The following is a 27,019-nucleotide window of genomic DNA, read 5'->3' as shown; positions in this document are numbered from 1 at the left end:
ATGCTTTGTGTGTCTGTGTGCATGCGTGTGTGTGTGTGTGTGTGCTCATGTGTTTACAGGTGCATGAGTATGTGTAGGGGTGAGGTGGGCCAGAAATAAAGGGCATTTATTTCTTCACTTGATCTTAGCCAAAAGGCTGAGAAGCGGTAGGCATTTATTTCTTGAGAATAATCTTTGCCACTCAGTTTTCCCACACCTAAGAAACATTGTATTCTGGGGGGATGCCTTTCTTTTATGATGAGGTCTTTCTTCCCCCAGGGAAATTAGCTCTGTACTTTTCTTTCAAGACCCATCGTTACTACCCCATTGTAATTAATGATTCCCTCAATGAATATTAAGGTTGTTTTTTTTTTAACCTTACCCAAAGAAATAGTGAACATTTTTTATTTTCTATCTGTGCTTGTGCTTTTTCCTCACTTTGTACCATGTTTCCTATGTGCTGACAAAAATCCTATTCATCCTTTAAGATCTGACTTACCCACCACCCCCTCCATGAACCCTCATGGGCAATCCTAGCCAGAGGTGAACTCTTCCTTTTCTAAATTCCCATAGAACACATTTTGTGCTACTTTTCTGGTGTTTATCACATGCCATCTTAATAGCATAACTGTTGGTAAATCTGCTGTCAAGATTAGCTTGCTGAGGGCAGGGATTACCTAGACATCTTTGTATGTTGCATAGCATCTACAGTTCTTAAAGTTCTATGATGCTACTAGAACTTTGGTTGCCCCACCACCTTTTTACACCCCTCTCCTACCCCATGCTAACTTCGGTGTCTTATGTTCTATGGTCAGTCTACATAATCAATTGGTTCCACATACCACAAGTTCCCTTCCCTTTTTTCCCTTTGGTTGAATGTTGCTTGCAGAACTCAATCCCTGGTCAAGTTCAACTCTCTGCCTACTCCACGTCTGTACAGGAGCTCTGAATATGGCTGGAGAAAAACACTCAGCCATACCAACCTCACTTCAGCTCGTGGCTCCCAATCTCCAGGGACCCTTGGCATTCTCCATTAGCATTACTTCATTTCCTAGACCTGCAATGTTCAGTATGGTAGCACTGGCCACACGTGGCTACTGAGCACTTAAAGTGTGGCTCATCTGAACTGAGATGTGCTGAAAATGTAAAATGCACACTGGCTTTTAAAAACTCATTACTAAAAAAATGAATCTAAAATATTTTGGTACTTTTTATACTGATTACATGTTGAAATAATATTTACCATTGAAAATATACCATTGAAATTAATTGTACCTATTTCTTTTCATGTTTTCAATATGGGTACTAGAAAACTTAATATTCCATGGATGATTTGCATTATATTTCTTTCTAGAAATATATATATTTCTAGAAAGCACTGTTCTGGAAAATTCACTAGATAATTCACTGCTGGCCTTAACAATTTACTCTCTGAAGGCCCTTCCATACCTTTTCAAACTTTACCATTGTTTACTCTCCTCATTCTTAGCTGATGAGCTTGCTTCTGATTGCACAGGGACAGTGGAAGCCATAAGAAGAGCATGTTCCTCATCTCACTAGCAGATCTACCTCCCCTGCATCTGTACACAGGTACTCTGAGTTTGCTTCTGTTATAAGGAGGGCTGCCCTGCTCCTGTGCAAGGCTGGTTGGCCACTAAGGCTCTGGACTCTGTCCCTTCTCACTCACTTGTGGAATTCTCTCTTAACATTCATGCTCTTGCTTGCATTATCAATTTTTGCCTCTCGTAATATCATTGCATCAGCATGATATTATGTTATAGTATCTCCAATTCAAAAAAAAATTCCTCTGGCTACTGCTCTGTTTTTTTGCTCCTCTTAACAGCAAAACTCACTGGAATAATTTTCCAAATTAGTTGCTTACAATTCCTTTTGTCTGATTCCCTTTTGAACCCACTTCAAATGGATTTGTGCCCACAACTCCATCAAAACTTATCTTGTCAAGACTGCTGATGACTGTCTCACTGACAAATTCCATGGTAGATTCACAATCCTCATATTACTTGATCTATTAGCAGTGTTTGATGCAGTTGACCATTCCCTCTTTGAGTCACTTTCTTATTTGTTTTCCAAGTCAGCAGACTTTCATGGTTTTACTTCCTCACTGGCTTACTTTACAGACTTTTGTCCTGGTTCTTCCACATCTCTTGATTTCTTAATTGCGTAGTGCTTCAGGGCTCAGTTTTAGTCCTTTTCTCTAACTACACCTACTAGTTGGTGATTTACAATACTGGCTATTCACTAATGATGCCCAATATATGTCTTTCACCCTGAGCTCCAGACTCCTGTGTTCAACTGACTACAGAATATCTCTACTTGTGGATGCCGAAAGTCATTTCAAATTCCAAAACGGAATTACGGATTCCCAAGACTGCTTCTCTGCCATCCTTCAAATTTCAGTTGGCCATGGCTCTTATCCTTCCAGTCACATAGGCAAAAAACATTAGCGACATCCTTGACTCCCCTAATAGTGTCACCTAAATTCACTCAATTAGCAAATCCTGTTGGCTCAACTTTCAAAACATGTCTCAAATCAGATCACTTCTCCCTACTTCCATAGCCACTATTCGAGTCCTAGGCACTATTGTCTCCTGCCTGGAATATTGCAGTACCTCCCTGAGTGGTCATAGTACTTCTCTGCTCTCTATAGTCTATTCTTCACACATCGGCCGCAGTAAAAAAAAAAAAAAAAAAAGTTAGATCAATTACATCTCTGCTTTACCAATGGCTTCCCTTTTTACTCAGAATAAAATCCAAATTCTGCCTTTTTGACCCATCTCCTACTACACGTCTAAGACACGAGTCTCTTTGCCACTCACCTCTTCAAATACGACAATGATCAATCCTAGGGCCTTTGCACTTGCTCTTCCCTCTGCCAGAACAACGTTTTTCATCTATTTCAAGGAGGTCTCTGCTCCAAAGCCTCCACATTAGGGAGGCCCTCTGTAGCCCGCTCAGCAAAAATAGCATCCCCTATTACTCTCTTATCCCTATTCCCTGCTTTGTTTTCTTTGTTGCTCTCATAATGGCCTGAATGGGTTTATGTTTTTATTGCCTGTTGTAGTGGCTAAATGGCGGCCCCAAAAGCTGTGTTTATCTTAATCAAAGTGACCTGTGAATATTATCATATATCACAATAAAGTGAATATTACCTTAGATGTAACAGATGTGATTGCATTAGGGATATTGTGATGAAATTGTTTGGGATTATCTGGGTGGACCCCAGATGCCATCACAAATGTGCTTGTAAGAAAAAGGCAAAGGGAGAGAACACAGGCAGAAGAAGAGGAAGCAGTGTGCCCATGGGAACAAAAAGTACAGTGACAGGCCCAGAGTCAGGGAACGCTGACAGCTACCAGAAGCTGAAAGAGGCCAGGAGCAAATTCTCCTCTAGGGCCTTCGGAAGGAGTGCTGCACCGGGGCCATCTTGATTTGGGGCTTCTGGTCTTCAGAACCATGAGAGAAAACATTTCCGTTGTTAGAAGCCACCCAGTTTGTGGTAATCTGTTGCAGCAGCCATAAGAAATGAATACACCTGTTTTTCCTCACTAGAACAAAAGCGCCAGGGATGTTGTTCACAGCTGTATTCCCAGCACAGCAGCAGCAGTGCCTAGAACAAGGTAATAGCTCAATAAATATTTGATGAATGAAGTCATGTCGTTAGTCACTTATGTTTTTTGGTAAATATCTAAACCTGAAAAAAAGTGAAAAGAATAATTTTAAGGATTAAACTGATCAGTGCATTTTAGGCAGGTGTTGAGTTAAAAACAATCATGTAGCAATCACTCAATAAATGTTAATAATCATGATGGTCATCCTGACAATGACTGGGCCAGCTTGGGCCATTCTGAGTGACCTTTTCTCCTCAACTTTCCCATGTAGTGTTTTTCCTTTTCTCTCTCACTTCAGAGTCAGACTGTGTTTTTAAAATTTAAGACCATGTAGTACCTTGGGCAATGTGTGACAGTTGCATGAAGACAGGTTGTGGATGTCTTTTTATAACTCTAAAAAAAGTCACATCATCTGATATTTTTTTCATTGAATTTCCCTAACTGTTTCACCCTCCTATTTCCTTTAATTGTTATTTTTAGATGATCCATAATAACAAATTTCTGGATGGTAGAAATGCATTTTCTTATAGAATAAAAGTAGGGGACATACTGGTGATCTTTTAATTAGAGCTAGATACAGGTGTGACAAGATGGTACTTGTGCCCTGCTCTTGTCTTGAGATCCTCTCCTCACTGTATTCTGTAATCTCCTGGCAGCTCCAAGAGCTCCCAGATCAGCTTATCTTACATCCTTTTGACTGCGTGCCTTGCACTGATTGAGGAACTATATTCAGGTTCCTTTGGCTGTTTTCCATTTCTTGATTTAAATGAAGGCCTTTGGAGGGTAGGAAGTCATCTGGACACTTGCTTCTGACAGAACATAGGACTGTAAGAACCAAATCTTCCACATCTTAAAATTCCCTCCAACAGTTGGCTCCATTTTCCATTTTTCCTTCATGCTCTGGTGCCAGATCCTCATGCAGTAAATCTATCTGAGAGGAGTACAAATCTTGTGGATCCATGAGTTTCAAGACACATTTAATTCAGCAGAACTTCAACTAGCAGTGTTCCATATCATCTGGGTATCCTCATCAGGGATCCCAGTGTTCCATTCTACAGCCAAGAAATTACCACAGTCCTGGTTTCACTTAGCTACATACCAGAACCAAAGGTCTAGGCTGTCACGGCCCCAGTATGTGTTACCAGAGAGCTTTACCTTTGTTGGAGGTGACATGTTTACTGCTATGCTCAATAGAAATGGTATTTGAAGCTGAACCATAGTTTATATATTTTACTTCTTGTAGACAAGTTCATATCTGCTCCATGCATACAGTCATAATTCAGGAGACACTTCCAAGGTTGGCAGAAATCTTTCCTGGCACAGAAGTACTAGTAATTTGTTCCCCTTGACTTGGTGGAGACTTTGATAATAATCATGACTTTATTTTCTTTTTCCTTAAAAAAAAAAAAGGCATTACAAAATGCCTATGGAGCATAAGGGTATCTGGCAGAAAAATTCACGGAGATCCTAGAAACAAGTTAGAGAAGACAGTGTTGGCTTAGGTTGGTACAAAAGGGAGAGAGGAGATTCTGCAAAGACCCCTGCCTCGCTGCACCTGTATTCCAGCTCTGAATGGAGCTTGAGAGTACAGGAGGACAGCAAAGGTTGGCCCTGTGTGTGTGTGTGTATGTGGCGAGGGTAGTGCAGATGGAGGGAGGAGAAGGGAAGAGGTACCCTGAGCCTGATGCTGTAATCCCAAACATGAAGAAAGCAGTGGGATAATCTGGTAAATGAATGTCTTTGTGATATCCACAGACCCACCTTGAAGAATTCCTCAAATGCACTTGGTTTGTTGATTTGCCCAAATGAGAAAATATAGTGCTCCTCACAAATGACACTTTCCATAATGTCTGGGAAGTGCTGATGCTCTTTTATACACAGCCTCATTCAGTCCTCTGAGTTTGTCTTTGATACCCTCTTGTCTCTCATTCTTTAATTTTATCTCAGCCCCTCTCCATCTTGAGCCACATTCCACAGAATCGTGCCAAAGGCATTTAGAAGGCTATTAATGGCATTATGTTTTCATGGCTAACTATTCTTTTATACATAAATCAAGTTAACAGATGTTGGTCTTTGTTTCTTTTCCCTCCATTTTTTAATATATTCCCTTGCCTGTCTTCCAGTCTCGGATTACGTGATACTTGTTAGACACCTATTTCCTGTGTAACTCAGAATGGAAGTATGTGTGTGTATAGCAGGATTACTGTTTACACTCACATTACATGAATGGGCATACTCAGAGGGAATAGAAATAAGCTATTCTATCCATTTTCTTGCCTTGCAGCAAGTTTAATTGAAGGACAAAAGGGAGAGAATGAGATAAAAGTTATCTCATTCTGTTAACTTTATTTATGTATAAAAGAATAGTCATATAAACCATAATGGAATTAATAGCCTTCTCAATGCCTTTGCCACAATTATGTGGAATGTGGCCCAAAACAGAGAGGGGCTGAGATAAGATTAATGAATGAGAGACAAGAGGGTATTGAAGACAAACTCAGAGGACTTTTTGATGTAATTGACCTCACACTTTCACTTAATTAAATTTAAATGTTTACTATGATACCCACTTTATTCTATATTACAAAATTGTACTTTTCTGCAGTCCCCGTCAAGAATATTTCCTGTTCTTGAAAGCAAATTTTTGAATTTTTCATAAAAAAGTGGGGTAGTTTTGTTGTTTAGTAGTATGAGAAGCTCTAAAGTTAATGGGGCTGGAATTACTGCACAGTTATGAGGTTGCACTAAAAGTTGTTTTGCTCCTGTTTTCTGGGACTGACTTCTTTAGGGAGAATGTTGTACCATTAAATCACAAAACATTCACAAATTCACATGCACCATAAGTGGGCCTGTGGGACAGTCTACTTCAAGTTCATCTAGAGCATTTAGAAGCGAACATTCCTACACTTCTGGGGCCTCGTTCAAATGTAAGCCAGCATCTAGTCTGCTTGCAGAATACAGCTAGTCCATTGTTTCCAGGTGTTTTGATGAATGAACCTGCTCAATAGTTGATCTAGTCAGTATAGAAACAATTGAAAAAGAATTGATAAGAAATCCAATAAATTCAGTAAGGCTCTGTATGTGTGCGTATTTGTGTGTGTAATTTTTTGTATCAATAAACACATGATTTACAGGTCATCTCTCTCATTTTCTTCCCCTCATTTCAGTAGACTGAAATATAGGTTGAAAAGATCTTTGAGTGTAGAGATTTTTCTGTTGACAATGGGTACTCATAGAAATGAGAAATTGCAGAATGACATGCAATTGTAAGTAATGATTACATCTCTAACATGCTCCCAAATGGACTTTCTGTGCATTAATTATCATTACACTACAAATTCCAAGATGTCTTTTAGCTACAGGTTTTAAACACTGTTTATAACAGATAAAATGAGTTCTTGGGGGGAAAAAAGAGAGAGACTCTTAGCAAACCAGTGTCATAAGTGAAAAATAGAGTTTGCCAAATAAATAACTCAGACACATTTATATTTGTCTAGATGACTATGTCTCTATTTTTTACATTTTAAAATAATTATAGATTTATAGATCGTATTCATAAATTATTCACAGATTATAGATTCATAGTGACAAAATCTAGTACATGGAGTCTGATGAATTCTTCACCCAACCCAAATGATGACAGCTTATATGACTGTAGTACAATAGCAAAACCAGAAAACTTACATTGGTACCGTACCATTAACTGGATTGGTACAGTACATACACAGGATTAAACTGCATAGAACTACACACACACACACACACACACACACACACACACTCTCACATGAATACATGTAAAAACTGATGAAAACTGTTTTCATCAGCATTCCATCACCATTGGTTCTGGCTTCTGGACTGAGACTGGGTTACCTTGCAGAGGAGAGCTAAGGAATCATGGAGTCAACTTCTATTTTTTTCACTTTCTTCTTTCCAAAGTTCATTTCCTAAATAAAGCTGTTTTTGTAAAATCTGTTGGCAACGTTCATACCTGAATAATGCCATGAAGTTGGTAAGCTCTATATTTTAAAAAATGACTATTATCAAAATCTTCATCAAAGTAGTTGAAGTGAAAGAAAGCATTCTCTCACCTTGGTCTGACAGAATGAACGTCCATATGTGGACTTCTCTTTCCCAAACCCGTATCACAAATGGCATGAGCTGAATATTTCCAAGTGTGGGTCTGACTTTTAAGTGATTTCCCACATTTTCACTTCACAAGAGATCCCTTAAAATATTACAGTGGTGACAATGACTTCACTCAAATAGATGCAGAGCCAGCCTTTCACATTTCTAATGCATTTTTCTGGAGTTTAATCTAGACTAAAAAATACTGCTTATTTGATCTCCTACCAGGTGAGATTGGTAATCCCTCACTAATTTAAAAATTGCCATGTTGAATTTGATCCAATTTAAAAAATATGTATTGCTTAAAATGCCATTTTTGTGATTTCTTTTTTGTTATTCTAGCCATGAAATATGGAAGCTCAGTCTCCTTAATATAAGCAAGTTAATTATTTCAAAGATCAAAAAATGACATTTGCTCTTTAATTTTAAAGTAGATAATAATGCTTTTATGGAAAAAATCTCCTAGAATCTCTATTTCAATCTAATCAGAGGGAAATTTGGTATAATTTATGAGAAATAAATACACTGTGGAAAAGAAAAAGAACTAGTGAAAAATAATGCATGGTATTTCCTAAGTTGAGCCATAAAACATAGCGCTTGTTTATTTTACCATATAATTCCAGGGTTATCACTTCAACGTTTAAAGCAAAGACCTCTATCAGTTATCTAAGTATATATACATTAGATATAAAAAGTCTCAAACAAATTACAGAGTTTTTTTAGTGATTCAAGGAAGGAAATTTAAATTCTCAGTCATCCTTCCTGAAGCTTACAGCGTTTTAGTGAAACTCAAATAGATCAATGTAAGCATATGTTTCATATGACACAGCTCTCAAACTACCACACCAAAGAGTTCTGGTATCTGTGCATTAGTCAGAAAAATCTTAGTCTACGACCATACCACCTTGAACATGTCTGGTTACATCCGATCTTGAAAGCTAAGCTGGGGCAGGCCTGGTTAGTATTTGAATAAGGGACCACGTGGGAATAACGGGTGCTGTGGGCTTAAGAGAAATGTATTTGGTCTTTTATCTTTTCGGACCATTTTGGTTTTCAAAGGCAACAGCTCAAATCAAACCTTAAGCAGAAGTTTTAATTTTAAGATTTGTGTTGTTGTTTTTTTTTTCTTTTTCCTGTCATTCTACAGTCCTACTTTCATGTTAAGAATTTCCTCTATTACTTTAAATATTTATTTATCTATGGCTTTACTGAAAAGACTTATACATACATATGTATAACTAGATTTATACATATATAGCTATATGTAACTATTCACATATATCAACAAGTAACACCCTGAATTGTAGTTGTGATTGATGTAAAGCTATTTGTTTTTATAGACTGAAGTGTATGCCCCTCAGCAGACATAGCTGTGGTAGAGGCTGTGCTACACCTCAGATGCATGGAGACAGAACCTTTATAACTGCTTTTCTTGGGCTTAGTTTTGAGTAAACTGTTGATCTTGTCATGGCCTTCCTTGCCTTTACCCTACATACAGATTAAAACTCCCCTTTGAAAATGTTAACCACATGTGTACACCCAAGTGGACTTTCTGTAGCACTAGCCCGGAGTCAACAGATGTGAGGGCTGGAAGAATGTCAGTCAAACCCGAAATGCATCTTTGCCTGAGGTCTCAAGAGTAGTTTATCAGAGCAGGTGGGATCGGCAGTGTCCACGGAGGCCCCTCAGGTCTGAGATCCAGTGTCCGCTCCCGCAGCCCCTTCTACACACTATCAAGCTGCTTCTACATTTATGCATTTATATTGATTTTCAACTCGCATTTCTATTGAAAATAGGGTTCTGCTACAGAAAAAAAGGTTAAAAAAACTATAAATCAATGAATAAAATAAAACACCCCACTGATATTTACCAACTTTCTTCATATGACAGATTTTTTTTTTTTTTTGAGATGGAGTCTCACTCTGTCACCCAGGCTGGAGTGCAATGGCGTGATCCTGGCTCACTGCAGCTGCTGCCTCTTGGGTTCAAGTGATTCTCCTGTCTCAGCCTCTGGAGTAGCTGGGATTATAGGAGTCTGCCACCATGCCCAGCTAATTTTGTATTTTTAGTAGAGATGGGGTTTTGCCATGTTGGCCAGGCTGGTCTCCAGCTCCTGACCTCAAGTGATCAGCCTGCCTCAGCCTCCCAAGGTGATGTGAGTACAGGCGTGAGCCACTGTGCCTAGACATCTTACAGATATTTAAATATGAAGACAAGTCCAGTTCTTCTAACTCCTGATCCAGGCTTCCCTCTGTAAGGCCCTAAAGCTAAAACACATCAGGCTGTTGGGGCAGCTAGGCTTTCCTACTTAGCCTCTGCAGGCCATGTGGCTAGTGCTGGAAGGCTGGCAATGGCTAGGAAGAGAGCCTCAGTGCTAAACCCATTTGATGGGTCTGTTTTCTTCCTGGGCCGAGCCACAGAGTTCCTGCCAGGAACGTTTCACAGGTGAGCAGACTTCTCTCTCAGAAATGCCCATCATCACAATCCTTTCTGGGACAGGAGGTTTTAGCCAATTTTACGCATGTCTATGTAACAGATAGGAGTGCTATATACAGGAGAAAGCTTTCAGTAAAGCCATGGATTACTGGAGGCTGAGGGCTTCTTGTAAGAAGTCTGGCAAATAGGAGCACTCCTTCTTCTTGCTGCTCTTCCTCTCACCTTTCTGGTTACTTCTCTTTCTAAAGGCTTTCCCTCGGTCCTTAACATTCAGTTTCTGCCTAAACTGTTCTAATTTGTATTTCCCTTTTCTGGTTAGATGTTTTCTAAAAAGGACCAAAAGTGACCTTTAGAGTTTGTCAATTTAAGTCAGAGCAACAACTTGCAGTTTTCTGGGGCCCTGACAAGCAAAAGTAGGGCTCTCCCTGGCAGGTGCTTCCAGCTGCCACGCATGCACACACATACATACAGATGCAGGCACACACATGCATACCCATGCAAACACACACATATACACTTTCCTGCATGAAACCCCTAGGAAGTCTATGTACGTTCACTGGTACCACAAGTTATCCTGAAAATGTTCAGAACACTTTCTATCTCTGTAACACTACTTTTAAAAATGAATTTCTGGGGTAAATTTTGTTAAAAGGAAAACATCATTAAGCTCTTTGAAATTCCACTGGGCTTTAAAGATTTAAGAATCCAGGGATGTACAATATAAATTTTGCCAAACTTTAAAATAAACTAAAAATTTCACAACAGTTGAATTCCTCCCAAGGCCCCTTTACAACACTTATAGATCGCTGAGATACGGGTATGATGAATAGCTATGGGTATGATAGCTCTGCATGAACCACACACAACAAAACACCTCTGCGTTCTACAGCCCTTGGCACAATACATTCCTGGTGGCCTTTCCCCTAATGCAGTGATTTCCAAATACCAGACTGTGGACCAGGGTCACTTACCGACATAGTCTTCAACTTTCAATAGCTAAATGAGAAGGATTGGGCTTTATCCTTTATGTTGAGATTTTTATCCTTGCTTTTCTTGCCTTTCCCTTTTGATATTAAAACATTCATTTCTTATAGAAAGCGAAGGTAATAATAGATTGTAAAAACATTTTGTTTTGTTTAGATGACCTTTCTTTGTAAAATTAAAAGATGGAAACTCTGTATTGGGTTTAAAACCAATTTTAACTCTGCATGAAATTTAAAGTCTGGAAAACATTTCTGTGAGGCTGGGCCAAATCCCAAACCTGGGGGAAAAATAACTTCAGGAGTGAATGCCTACAACCACTGAAGTTCATAAGAGAATTTAGCTTTTTAGCATTGTTTTTCAGAATTTCTTTTCCAGAAACTATAGAGAATGAGTATGGTAGAGGACGCATCACTCTAGTTTCCTCTTTCCCCAACATCCACAGACATATCAATGGTCTGAATGTAATGTCCTCTTAAAATATGAAGCAGAAAATGGGTTATGATAAAAAAAAAAAGTGCTGCCCCAAGAATCATGAGAAAGCTGCTTCTGTTGTTGATCTGTTCTTGTCCCTGCCGGCTCAAAGGATCATGTGTGACACCGTGTCACAAACAGAGTCCCTAACATGTTTACTTTTCCCTGACAAATACTATAAATTTTCTTCTTGTAGTGAACGAACATTGTTTATGCAGCTGTGTTCCTTAAATCAATACTGACTTTCTGCCCCACTGTATCCTTTTTGCAAAGACACTTAAGGAGAACTTTCTCCTGGCATTTGGGGGGAACTTTTCAAGTCAGACCTCCTAATTAGGAACAATCACTGTGCACTGGATCCACCAAAAAGAAAAAAGTGTTTTTGGCCTGGTTAAGTGTTTCCATCTTGGGTTACAGGCTTCATCTAAAGCGGCTTCTCTCTTGGCCTGAATGGGCTTTTCCATGGAGACTGAAGGTAAGATTGCATGCTGGCTGACCCAACAGAGATCTAGAACAAACTCTCAGGAAATCTCAACCCCTCAGGCAGTTGAATTCCCACTCCTCTGAGACCAGCTGAGGTTATTTTCTTACTTCATTTAACTAGCCAGATGATAGGTTGACTGATGGGGTCATTATGTCCAGCATCAAGTAATTTTAGAATGAAAATTATGCAATAGGTTAGACCACAGCTCAATTTTTATCACCCCAAATGCATACAATGTCCCTAATGTGATTGCCATTGGGCTAAGATGGAAACAAATGTTCAGTCCCAAAGTGGCTATATTTTCTGGAATAGATTGAGTGAAACGTCTCTTTATTTCAACTGAAACACATGGAAATAAATTTCTTCGGTTTCACTTTCTAAATATCTGGTACAAGGTAAAAACTGCAGTGATTAATACGTCCTATGGGGCTGCCAGTTGGTGAGGAAAGGCTGTCAAGCTTTAGCTGACTCCACCAAGTTGCTATTATCATTTTTAGGCCTGGGTCAGTCAACTAGGTAGACAAGCTTCTTGACATGTGGAATTGACTGGGACACTGGTAATTGATCCTATTTAAGAAAATGTCCTCAACACAGTGATTTTGCTTAAGTACCTTCTTACTTAAAATGCACCCCAGGACACCATACTTGTTTCTCTCTGTGGCTTTTTAATTTCTCTTTTGGTTCCAATTGACCTTTCTTTTTTTTTTTCTTCTGAAATAAAGGAAGAATTATAAACTCATGATTTTATAGAAAAGCTCAGTTTGCAAGAATATCAGCAATTTCTTATTTGAATACTGTCTACTATACCCAATTGCTAGAGCATAACTCTTGACTCCTAAACCTAATTTATAAATCAATCATCCTTTCCACCCCAAATTTGTTCTTCCTCCTGGCATTCTGTCTTATTTCTTGGCACCCTCATCTACTCAACAGCAGCAGAAGAAAAGAAGAAACTTCATAGTTGGAGGATCTTCCTTCTATCTATTTATTCATCCATTCACTCAACACATGGAGCAGTATCTGCTCCAGGTACTACAGACAAGCATGTACAGGATAGATACGGAACTCTGTTCTTACAGTGATTACACAGCGATTATATTCAAGTACATTTCTTCTAGAAACACTTGCTACTTCTTGTAAGTATATATACTTAAATATGTCTAACAGATCTTGGTATATACATATTTAAGTAAATAATGATAGAACATGAATATTCTTACATGGATGCCTCAATTTCTTTCAGCTGCCTCAGATACTCACTGGATAGTGACAGCCAATGATATGCCAGACTTGATATCGATTGATAATGTTATGGCCCCACCAGGGAAGGTTAGAAGCATGGAAGCTTCTTCTTTCAAATTTGAATGAGCAATGAGCAATCAAACATTCCTGTTCCTGATTAATACTTTTTTGCCTTGATGCACATATAAGAACTGGCACTAGCAGAAAGGGTTTAGCTTAGGACTGTGGAGAAATGCTTTTCTTCATTTCTGATAAAGCTCCATTTGCTGTTTGATCCTGTCTTCTTGATCTCCCAAGTTCCTGATAAGTCTACAAAGCTAAAACACTCACAGTTTGATCATTAGTAGTGTAGATCTTCCTCTCGTTCAATGAAAGTCTTCTCTTGGAGGTTAGCAGTAAATGTCTCATTGCCATGACCCACTAGTCAGTCCTTATGCCTCTTTGTCTTTGCACATGCTGATCCCTTTTCTTAGAAAGAAAGTCCCTTTAACCAGGCATCATCTCCTCTGAGAAGCTTTCGTTGACCTCCTCAGACTGGAGAACTCTATTATAGCACTTGTCACTCCCCTCAAAGTGGAAAACAGTAAGTTGCAGTCTGACAAAGTCATATGATGCCCAGGCTGGCTTATGAGTAAAGAGGTGAGAAGGTCTCCTACTGAAACATATTTTCCCTCTTTCTTCCTGTTACAATAGCCTTTCAAAGTTCTTGAAATGTCCAGTAAGGAAGTCCTACACTTTACTTTTGACTTCACAATTTCTCAGTCAAAAGCTCAGTATCATTGCGTAGGATAATACATTACCTTTTTTTAAAAAAAAAAAAAAAAAAAGAAAAACTAAACAAAAACCTCAACACTCAAACATTAAATTTGTGTCTGGGAAAAGGCTTTATAGATAGTGGTACCTGGATTCTGGTGCTTGAGAGAAGCAGGAGGAGGGAGGGGAGATGTCAAATACCATCTTTTAAAAAATTTGTTTGTTTTTGATGACCACCTTTAAGAGATTTTAAATGCCATACATGAATTCAAGAAAGAGAATAAAGCAGGATTCTCAGAAATAATAGAAAGCTACTTAAGGAAGCTGGGACAGTATCATTTTATATCTCTGATATTTCTGCTCATCTACTAAAGCTCATTAAAACCTATTAGTGATTAGGAAATACTTATGTTTTATAAAATTTATTTAAAAATTTAAAGATAGCAATCTAAACTCTTTAAAAATTAATTTTTATATATATCAACACCATTTAACACACTTAATTTTAGTACTTTACTAAAGTTTGCAGAGGCAGACTACTCTTAAAAGTAGGAAAACAAAAGGCAGAGGAGCAGACAGACTTTTTTTTTTTTTTGAGAGGGAGTCTAGCTCTGTCACCCAAGCTGGAGTGCAATGGTGTGATCTCTGCTCATTGCAACCTCCCACCTCCCAGGCTCAAGCAATTCTCCTGCCTCAGCCTCCCAAGTAGCTGGGATTACAGATTTCTGAAATAGTATAAATACAACTGGAATTACACTTTATTTTAAAATACACATTTCTGGGTAAAAACATAATTAAATATCCAATAATTTTGGTTAAATTTTAAAATAAGCCCAGTATGTAACTAAATAAGTCTTAGCAGAAAAATGTCAGGATAAAGTTGAGATTGCTCCTATTTTTTAATATTTATAGCACATATTTATTCATAATTACTTGTGAAGTTTCAAGTACTAAATATTACTCTGAACTGCCTAACATGAGTCAGAATTTAGGGCAATAGAAAATATAAAACAAATTTTTCATTACTAATACATATTTTTTTAAAGTTGTGTTTATGTTCTTCATTGAGAACTAAATAATCACTAAAAGAATTGCGGAAGTCATAAAATCATTAAATTAAGGAGAGAAAATCTATATATATTTAGGATAAAGATATTTAGTATGCTAAGATCTCTATCCAATGGTCAAAAAACAACCAACCAAAGATGAAAATAAAAAACAATTTCTTGGAATATTATTTGAGGATTTCCAATTTTAACATGCAGAGCTAAGTGAGTATTTTCTTATTCACATCTCAGAAAAATCAACCAAAACATCAAGGGAATCAAGAAAAACAGTAATGCAAAGCTTATCCTTTGTAAAAGTAGGAAACAACAGAGAGTTTTAAAATAAGAGGGAGAGAGAAGACTTAGTGACATAGGACATAGGAAGTGCCAGAGTGAAGATGCCTGTGGATTCTGAACTTCAAGAAAGTCATAAAAGCACAATTCTATGTGATATATACTCAAATGTAAATGGAGGTTTTTACAATGGAGGTTTTTACAATAAAGGACAGCAAACTGCTTCCTATACAACCAAATAGTAAATATTTTAGGATTTCTGGGTCATATGGTCTCTGCCATAACTATCCAATTCTGCCATTGTAGTGCTGAAGCAACCATGTATAATAAACAAATGGGCATATCTATATTCCAATAAAACTTTACTTATAAAAACAGAAAGCTGGCCAATGGGCTATAGTTTGCTGGTATTTGTTCTCTAGCAATAAGGGTGTATCAGCTTGAGTGAATGCTTCCCTGGGCCTCAAAGTGGTGAGGTTTCTAGAAAAAAGAAAGGTGGCAAAGTAGAATGAGAAACGGTAGGAAAAAGCCATACTTGCTTGAAGCAGTCTGTTTGTGTGTGAGTGGAGACTTTGCTTTGCGAATGACTCAACGCTTCTGATGTCCATTGGTTGGAGAAAAATAAAGGTGAAAATAACTAACTTATAAATTCAGCCCTTTTTCATAAGAAAAATTCCCATTATCTGGAACATGACCCATACCTCTGTCACAGAACCTTTTAAAAATCACTGATTCTGGAAAAACTTACTCCACCGTTTGAGTAATCAAAAAGGAGTCAGTGTAAGATCCACAGAAAGATATTAAAAGAAGGAGGAAAAAAGAGTGAAGAAAGAAAAAAATAAAGTGGCAATCAAGAAATAGACACTACTAAAATGTCTTACGAGGCAGATAAAAATTGTGACCAAAAGTATTTTTTGAATTTTAAAAAATGAGTAAAATCACTTCTATGCAATTTCATAAGAAAGAATCACAAAACAACATAAGTAAATTAAACATGTACTGGCAATACACGGCTGGGAAGTTAAGGGAAAAACAAATAAAAATATCAGAGAAATGAAAGTTAAATTGGAAACTGTACAAAGAAGATCGGGCATTGCTGAAAGCATGGCTAGAGATGCGGAAGACAGAATTAGAAAAAAATGAATAAAAAGAATAAATAGACAAGATATTTAAAAGGGTTATATGACAGATATGAAATATAAAAAAAATCAAACATATGCATAATTGGTGTCTTGAAGAAGAAAACCAAAACAATAAAACAATAACTGTTAGGATTATTACACAAAAATTATGAATATAAAGCATTATTAAACAAAATCCAGTTACACATTAAAAAACTAACACACCATGAGCAATTCTATTTATTCTAGAATGCAAGGATGGTTCAACATTAGGAAATCTATTAATATATTTCTACCACACTAATAGATTAAAAGTCATGTTTCTAGATGCTGAGAGACATTTGATAAACTCCAACATCCATTCTTACGAACAAGCAAATAAACAACAAAACAAAACTATCAATAAATGCTGGTAGATACTTCCTTAACCTAGTGCAATATGCTAATCTCAATATAAAATCTAGTGCTATAATCTATAAGGAAACTCAGAAATATTTATATTAATGTCAGGAACAAGACAAGAATGTCTACTACCACAACTATTCATAGACATTGATCTAGATGTCCTAAGCAATGCAGTTTTACAAGAGAGAAATAAAATGTATACAAATTGGAAAAAAAAAAGACAAATCATAATTGCTTGTAGATTATAAAAGTAAAAATTTGATTATATAAAAAGTGAGCCAACTGAAAAAAAAATATTAGAAACAATAGTGGAAGTCAGTTAGGTCTTTGGTTATAAAGTAAATATATACAATCATCATCCTTCTTATATTAAAATAAAAGAATGCATAATAGAAGAAAAGACTTCATTTTTTATAGCAATATCACTAGAAAATATTTAGAATAAATTTGTCAGATGTGAAAACTTATGTAAAGAAATCTTCAACCAGCTGGACATGGTGGCTCATACCTGCAATCCCAGCACTTTCAGAGGCCGAGGCTGGCAGATCACCTGAGGTCAGGAGTTCGAGACCAGCCTGGCCAACATGGTGAAATACCATCTCTAATAAAAATACAAAAAAAATAGCTGGGTATGGTGTGCATGCCTGTGGTCACAGCTACTCAGGAGGCTGAGGCAGGAGAATCACTTGAACCCAGGAGGCAGAGATGGCAGTGAGCCGAAATCATGCCACTGCACTCCACACTTCAGCCTGGGTGACAGAGTGAGACTGTCTCAAAACAACAACAACAACAAAAACCCATAAAACAAACAACTTTACAATGTCTCTTGTGGACACAAAAGAACACTTGAACAGATATAGAAATATATTATTGGTGAGAGAAACTCAGTATCAGACAGTTTTCAATTCTCTCTAAAAAAATGTAAACATTTAATACAGTTCCTATAAGAATATCAATAAAATTTGGGAGTCTATACATGATTCTAAAGTTCATATAAAGGAAAAAACAAGCAAGAGTAACCAGGAAAATTCAGGGAAAAAAATAGAAAATACATGGTACTAGCCCTACCTGACATTAAAATATTTAGGATGTGATGACACTTCAATTAGTGGGAAAAGGTTGAAATCAATCAATGCTGTTTATTCTGGTCCTCTAAAAAATTAATGTTGGATTATAACCTCAGACCTCACATCAAAATGATTTCCTGATGAATCAAAGATTTCTATGTTAATAAAAATATAAAAATACTAGGACCCACCGTGGAAAAGTTTTAAAAGTATTGTAGTAAGGAAGACCTCTCTAAGTCCATTACAAATCTCAGAAGCCATAACAAAAAAACTGATGAATCTGACAATATAAAAATAAATTGGGCAAAAAATTTGCAGCTCACATGGTAGACGAGCGCTGTCAATGGAAATACAATGTAAGCCACACTTGCAATTCTAAATTTTCTAGTAGTTAGTGTAAAAAGTAAAAAGAAGTGGTTGTTTTAAAGAAATGCATCACTTTTTTCTTTAATTAAAGAAATTAATTTTCATAATACATTTTATTTAACTTGGCATATCTGAAATAATTTTATTTCAATAAGTAATCAATATAAAATATTATAAATGAGATATTTCTATTCCTTTTTTTCCCAAGAAATCTGGTGTGTATTTTATAATCACTGTGCATCACGATTGGAACTAGCCACATTTCAAGTGTTCGAGAGCCACATGGGCTGGTGGCTACCATATTTGACACACTTTAATGGGTTAATTTTATCGATATAGAATATTCTAATATAGAAGGAATTATCATATATCAATAATAAAATGTCTAACGGCCTAATAAAAAAGGGCAAAGCATTATTAATTCACTAAAGTTGAGAGAATTTCAAGTTAAATTATCAGAAAATACTATTTCATATCAGATTGACAATGATCACACATTTTATGACATGCTGAGTCCACGAGGAAGGGGAGAGTGAGTCACTTCACACACTGATGGTTAAACTACAAATTTGTACAATCTTAGTTGAGGGAAATTTGTCAATATCTATCAAAATGACAAATGCACATACCTTTGACCTAGGAATTCCAATTTGAGTAATGTTTCCTACGGATGTATTTGCAAATGTGTGAAATGATTTATGTACCAATGACCTATTAAGATATTGGCTATAAATGTAAAAATTTGAAACTGCCTAAATGTTACCAATAGGGAATAGGCTAAATAAATTATGAAACATTACACAGTGAAGTGCCATGTGATAAAAACTAATAAGAAAATATATTATGTAATAATGTAGAAGCCTATTTAAGCTGTATTGTTATGTGGATAAAAAGACAAGGCACAGATAAGTATACATTTTGTGGTCCCAACTATGTAAAAAAGTACTTGTACATGTATGATACACACATGTACAGACATATAAAACATGTCTGGAAATATCCATATGTAATTAGTAATTGAGGTTGCCTCCTGTGAGGGGAACTGGTTGTCTCTGTGACAGAGATAAGAGGTAGAGTTACTCTTCAGTGTATATCCTTTTGTGCCATCCAAGTTTAGTACCCTGAATATGTATGACCTACTCAAAATTAAATAAAATATTTAAATGTGTTTTTGAGGGCATCGAAACAACGAAAACCACCATGGAGAAAATTTTATTCAATTTTTGATATATATTGCATTTTCTTCATTTCTGCTTGATATTTCTCAACATAGCTGTTGACATAGACACTGTTGTGTTCTAAATGAAGACACCAAGATGAAGAACACAGGTTTGCTACCTAAGAGTTTCATTTTTGGCTCCAGCTTTCTTGAGAGTCAGGAGCACTCATTAAATGGTTTTGCTTAGTACTTTCTTTCTGACCTACTCTGTTTAGTGGAACCAAATGGCAGGTATTTCCAAATCATAATCTCTTTCACCAATTGCTCTCTGAACTTGATTGTACCTTCCTGGGTGGAGAAGCGTCAGTTGGGTTTCTACTGAAACCAGCAAGTGCCCAGTTCCTCAGAGGCTACTCTGGATTAAACTGCATCAGGCCTGTTCCCGGAAAACTAATGGGCTTGTGCTTTTTAAAATTATTTTTATTTCTATTATTATTATTATTTTTTTTTAGCGTATAGAGGCTCCCTTGTTCATTTTGCCTTGTATCTCTCCTGAAATCCTGGCTGGTTCCAAGTCCTGACTACCCCATGAGGAGAATCACAGCCCACCTTTAGTGGCACTGATCCAAGCGGGCCTTCCTTACCCATCTCCAGACAACTAAGGCATTGGCAACACAGCATCTGGCACAGATTCTCGGCAGGCAAGATTATTATACCAATTGAAAATGGGGTTACAATGGCCAATTGGAGTTTGAGGCATTTAAAAGGTAATAATAAATCTATTGGCAATTGAATAGTCATTAATAACACCACCGTGGAAACAGATTGACATAGATTTCTCAGATTCTCATGAATTCAATTTTGAACTCCATAACTTGGTGTAAACAAAATGATGTTGTGGTTTGTGGTGGTACAAGGGCGCGCTGAGGTCTCAATGTTGGATCAGAGTTTTCCAGAATCTATATATATGCTCCTAGGAAGGTAATTGAAACTCATGTAAAATCTCAACCAACAGTGCAGTGCAAGGTGCTGAGGGCTCCCTGTGCACGCCGTGAAAATGGCCAAGGCATTGAAGGAAAGGGATTAGGTATTTCCATGCCAACCAGTGGAGGTCAGTGTTGAGTCGTCAATCTCTTGCCTTAACTGGATGCATTCTGTTGCCACAGTAGACCGATCTCTGCTCAGAAAAGGGATACTCAAAAATGAAAATGTGGGGCTGATGACACTTCCAAGTATGAGCAGCAGCTCCGTGCTGCTAAAGAATGGTCACCTGGAGTAGCTAAAAACATCTGAAGCGACCTCAGGAAGGGTTGCTGCACTGGGAGCAGGTAGATGGAGGGGTAACAGTGTAGTTATGCAGCTTCGGCTACTAAGAGCTCACTTTGCCTTTCAAACCAACTCCCTTCCCAAATTCCTCTCCGCCGAGAGGCACTGGGATCCAAGATGAGCATGTTGGTCTCTTTATTAGCTATGCGAGTTATTAAAAGCAAGAAGTGGACAGCTAAATTTGCTTCCCAAGAGTAAAGGGATCTTCTTGTATACAACATCTTTTTTTGTACGGTCACAATCCTCATTTCTATGAAATTTGAAAAGGCTCTTCAAACATTCATTCCAAATTGAGAGTCAACCCCATTGCTGGCTTGCTAGTGGTCACTCTCAGAGTGGGCCTTTCTTATTAATCTCTAGATTAACACACATGGGGAAACAGAAAGTGTGAAGGAAGAGACTAGCACGGTATGCTGCAAAACTAACCACTAGAACACCAGGAAAACATAAGGAGACAGAAAAGTCCAAGAGGCCGTTGAAATCTCTGCACTTTCTTCAGCTTGCCTCTCTCTTCTCCTTAAGGGCCACAAGCTTCCTCTCCATAATTTGAGGATTTAGGGTATAAAGCACTAGGCAGAGTATTTGTCCAAATCAAATACTTAAGCTCCTGGACATTCATTCAGTACTATTATTTTGGTCTTCATCATGATTAACGTGATTTGGCTGGAGGGGAGGATGGGCAGAAGTTTTAATGTGTGGGAAAGCCCCTGCAGTTCTATTTTTAGATGCTTATGTTCTTCCTCAAAGGGCAGCCTAGGAGGAGTGAAGGCAGCTCTGTTTGTTTAATGCCAGGGGGTGTAGGTAGCAATTAGTAACTTAAAATTATCCTTAATGAGGAGGCCTCTTCATTCCTCAGGGTGTGGTTCCTGTTCAAAGCTCAGATACACAAAGTGTATTTTTTGAAACTGAAGGGGAAGGGGTGCTTTCCCACTTTCTGAATTTGGTATTCTGTTTTACATTTTGTCGGTATTTTTGAATATTTTAAATCTATTTTTTACACTCAGTCAACCAGGCTGAGCATTAGCCATAGACAGGAGTCTTCTGATATAAGTACTATGTGCTTTAACTTCCAGATGCCACCTCTGTCCTTTTCATACCATGAGCTTTAATTCTCCAGTGCCCTTTCTCATACTATTTTCTATCTGTCACACTCCTTTCTTTGTGCTTTCTTAATCTGCCACCCCCAGTAGAGGCATCGTACCCACATGCTGAAATTCTATTTATTCTGCAAATTTAGTTCAAATGTCATCTCCCGCATGAAGCCTTCAATACCCCTTGCTAATCCTTTTTCACAGGAAAATTAATCATTCCCTTCTCCATACCGCCAGAGTTCTGTGTACAATTTGTTAGTGTCTGCACACATATATGTGGACATCCAGGAGTTACACAGTAAATCTTCAGCAATGCAGGGGACAGATAATCTAAAACTTGTACTGTTGCTATTGAGAGAATGAAGATAATGCAATACAGTTAGTAATCACAGAGTAAAAGACTCCAACATAAGCAGAGGAAAGAGAAGTATCTAAATAGAAAGTTGTAATTGATGCCCACAAACAAGAGGGTCCTAATATAATACCACTCCCTTCATAATAGTGAAGAGAGTAAAAGATATTTTGTAGCAGTCATCTTGTAGAGTCCATTTTAAGGCAGACCCACTAAGTTTCTGCATTGGCTCGAGACCTGCTACGGTAGCAACTAGGAATGGAAACTGCTGGTGCTACAGAAATGCTGTTATTAAAGGATCTAGAGTTTAGAATCTAAACTACAATGTCAAAGCTTTTTACAATTGCAGAGAGAGACAAGTGTCTGTATAAAAATCACTTTGCTACAAGGCAGTTAGTTACTAATCTGACGAACCTGCTGGAGTGAAGATGAGACATGGACCCAAGTGGAATACAGAACAGGCTCAGCAAATAACACAGACCTGTGAAATGCAATATAATACAAGAATCCACACAGAAACAAGGCAAGGGTGTTTTACACGGCCATTTCTGTTGAGGATTGTATCAATGCATTAATGAAGAAGGGCTTGCAGTGAGTCCAGATTGTGATTATCTCTGTGTTATTGGAAGGTTGTAATATGCATATATGTGTGCATGTGTGTAGGAGGATAAAACTGTTACTTCTTCACCAGTCCACTGCCCTACCCCAACCGAGGCAAAGCTCATTGTTTGTGGTTAACCGACTCAGGGAGAGGATGTATTAATCAAAAGCAGAGAATAGGGGCCCTGCTCTGGCTTTGGAGGTTTCAAAAACATACCCCACGGAAAGGCAGGGAAAATTCAGAGCAAAGATCCTCACTTCCGGGAGAAAGATAAAGCTTCTCCAGCTTGGGTGAAAGAGGAGAGTTGGAGGAGAAGCAAGAAGCCCTGGACAGTGGCATGCCTTTTCTGCAGCTGGAGTGAGGAGAGGAGGAGGCCCACACAGGTGTGTGGGTCCCAAGAGCTAGGGAGAACCAGGGTTCCAGAATACAGAAGGCTCCAGGAGCAATGACTGTGTGAACTAGTGCTTTGACAGTCTCCTCTAGGTTCTAGCACTCTGATGTAGGGAGTGACCAGCAGAATTGTCCTGCTTATCATTTCTAGAGTGGCCTGGAGGTTGACATGAGACCTGGACAGCCTCAGAGAGCTTCTCTTGCCTCATTGCATGTTGTGAGCACCCAAATAGTTCGCATGAACTCAAGAATGGCCCAAATATAGTACAAAGAGTCCCCAGGCTGGACAAGGCCCTGCACACATGATTTAAGGATCGTGGGTGGAGACTCAGAGAGATGGAACAATGGGAGCTGGCATCATCAGGTGAGAAAGGACTAAATGTATTGGACTCCTAGCCCTGTCCCCATGCCACCTTGAACGTCTATGGCATCACAAATTGCTAGGTGTCAGTGTATGTCCCACTGGATAAAGGGAACTTAACTTATAAATTAAAGTAAATAACCAAAAATATTAAAAGTCTAATTTTTGCACAACTGAGTTTGCAGTCAGGTTTGTGAATGTGCCACCCACACTGTGTTGTACACATATATGTGCTATTTATTTTGAATGAGTGGTAAATATACATTTCATTTCGTGTGGGTTAGGTTACTTTCAATGACTTCCTTAGTTATCATATTATGAATATTAATGAGTGGTTGCAGAACTAGGTAGATTGAATAGACAACTGCCATCAAGGTGTCCAAAATGGCATACCACCTGCAGAATGGCATGTGAACCAGGCCTATTTGGTGGTGCCACTTATCATAATGGCACTCTGAAATCTCCTCTTCTGTACAATTGCTTGATTCTTCGTCTACCCATCTGTTAGACTGTGAACTCCTTAGTTAATAGGTTTCCCTGAGCCAAAACAGTGTGATTCAGAAGAGGGGTTAAATCAACATTTGCTAAATGAAGAATGTTCCTAATACTAGGGGACAATAATACATTCTTACAATTCCTCTGTGGCCCCCATTAGATTCTGGCAGATTTGGGAGCACAGAATCTGAGCTCTATGCTTGTTGAGTGAATGAACAAATAGTAACTTTCAGGCAAGATAAAATATGTGACCCCCAAAGGGATATTGAGTGTACTCCGTATTTTGCAAGCGTATAAGTGAATCCACATCTCTGTCCATTTTCCTTAGTTATATGCCTAAAGATCTAAGCAGGAAAACACCCTTAATCTTTTCATATACTTTCCTGCCATGAGAATAAACAATTGCCATTGAGGTCAAGACCTACCAAAACACAAGAATGCTTTTAAACATCACAATGAAGAAACTAACATCTACTCTTTTTCCATTTCCTAGTCCCACTTAAAAAATGTTTCTGATTCTTCTTTAAAATGTAAAGGCTTGTAAAGAAAAACCACTTCTTTTACGTGCTGCTTAGTGATTGAAGCTTGAAAGTGCAATAGAAGGCTCCTGTGTCTGGAACCCTTATTATAATAGCACGTTCCAGAAAAATATTAGATTTCTCTCAAGATTGACTTTGGCTGAGTTTCCTCCCTTATGTCCTACTCCCTCAGTGACTGAGCTTCCTGCCTTGGACTCCAGGCTGTGATTCTTACCACTGAGCCCCAGTTTCCTGGAGGATGAATCCCAGCACGCTTTTTCATGCCAACTGCTTCCCCTGGGTTGAATCCAGGTTCTAGACCTACTCTCTGCACTCACGTTCTTACCCTATTTGTCCCAGAACAACCAACTCCATTCAATGTACTCCACGTTTGGATCTTACATCTTCTCAAACCTGATCATGCATCAAGTCTGTTTCAAAACCCGTGATACATCTCCATTGTCAATTGCAGAATTTTCCTTCTGCTTGTCTATAGCACATTTCATTCAATGTATTAGTTAGAGAATGTTAACTGCATTAACAAACAACCCCACATTTGTAATAGTTTAACACAAAACATTTTACTTCTTTCTCACAATACAGTTCAATGCAGGTCAGATGGGGTGTTGGCATCCACTCTACGTGGTTGCTCAGGGATGCGTTTTCCTTCTATCTGATGAATCTGCTCTTATTAGGGTCTTCATAAAACACTGTTCAATCAGAGGGTGATGGAAGAGCAAGGATTGGACATAAGAGGTTTTCATAAGCAGGCCTGGAAGTAGTGCACCTCACTTCCTTTCACATTCCATTGGCCAGAGCTCAGTCACTTGACTGAATGGGAGTGGAGTCACATGACCACTTCTAATTGGAATACAGTAGTTCCCACTTATAACTGGTTTCAGTTTCTGAGTTTTTTGTTAACTGTGGTCAGCTGCAGCTCAAAAAGATTAAATGGAAGATTGTAGAAATGAACAATTCATAAATTTTAAATTGCATGCCATTCTGAGTAGCATGATGAAATCTAACACCATCCTGCCCAGGCCCACCCCAGGACGTGCACCCTCCCTTGGCCTAGCAGATTTGCACTATAGAGGCTCCTCCCCTGTGAGTCACTTGGAGGCCTTCTTGGTTATCAGATTGACTGTTGTGGGATCACAGTGCTTATGTTCAAGTAACCCTTATTTTACTTAATAATGGCCCCAAAGCATAAGACTAGTGATGCTGGCATATTGTTATAATTGTTCCATTTTATTATTAGTTATTATTAATCTGTTACTGTGTCTGATTTATAAGTTAAACTTTATCATAGGTATGTATGTATAGGAAAAAACATAGAATATATAGAGTTCAGTACTCTAAGGGTTTCAGGCATCCACTAGCAGCCTTGGAACATAGCTCCTCAGATAAGGGGGGACTATTATATATATCCTGGTGGTATGCTGAGAAAAAAGGGAAAACAGATACTGGTGAGCAATGGTAAACTGAGTCACAACTGTATAACTTTTACTATGAAAAGTACATAGTTCCTAAAACTTTTAGGCCAAAAGTGTCTACTGATGCATAAGAGAAATCATACTCTGACTCAATTGCCCTAACATATTTGCAGTCCCATTTTTTAAACTACAAGGATAGAAAAATGAGTGAGTAGAGATCATTAATATGAATCAAACTAATTATCTTCAATTTCCAGTTTATGTACCTAATCTCAGTTCTGCAGTTTGCTATAAAAAAAAATCGCAGTGTGAGTTAACATTTTAGCTTGCTGATAAAAATAATATTAAATAAGATTTGCTGTTTATTGATAAATTTAATAGAAACACAAATGTGTATAACATACATATATTATTGAATGATTCAAAGTAGAGAATTTTAATATTTTAACCATCTGAAGTACAGTTTAAATTTAGAAATATTGAAGAAAAACAGGATAAATGTCATACTCCTATTGTGGCATATGATGTCCTTCCCAATCTAACCTCAGTCTACCTTTTTCACATCCTCTCTACTGCTCTCTCAGGGAATAGAACTTGCTGCAATGAGGAGAACCAAGGTCAGGGGCTACATTTCTACTGTCTTCCCCTTTATCATCAACTGCATTTGCTGCCTGAGAGAGTAGGTGAGATACTGGACCACTCTGGAGACATGCATGGACAGGAGTTCAAGGTGAATCTGCATCTGTCCTTTTGCTATAATCCCTGATCTCACAGGTAAGGTTGGGGAGGAGGCCGCTGGAGCCCAGGAGGATCTGTTTGGCTCAAAAAAATATATGACCCCTGACCAGAGGCTACTTTTCCAGGGTTGGCCCCTTCTCTATGAAAGCA

General features: G+C 38.0%; 1 protein-coding gene across 1 annotated transcript in view; it reads left to right on the top strand.

Moving 5' to 3' along the window:
- Positions 1-27,019, top strand: part of DLEU7 (deleted in lymphocytic leukemia, 7) — a 136,700-nt gene that overhangs the window by 28,781 nt on the left and 80,900 nt on the right. The gene's annotated exons all lie outside the window — the stretch shown is intronic.

Source organism: Theropithecus gelada, chromosome 17 (genome assembly GCF_003255815.1).
Source record: "Theropithecus gelada isolate Dixy chromosome 17, Tgel_1.0, whole genome shotgun sequence".
NCBI classification, from domain to species: Eukaryota; Metazoa; Chordata; class Mammalia; order Primates; family Cercopithecidae; genus Theropithecus; species Theropithecus gelada.
This window is presented reverse-complemented; position numbering and strand designations above follow the sequence as displayed.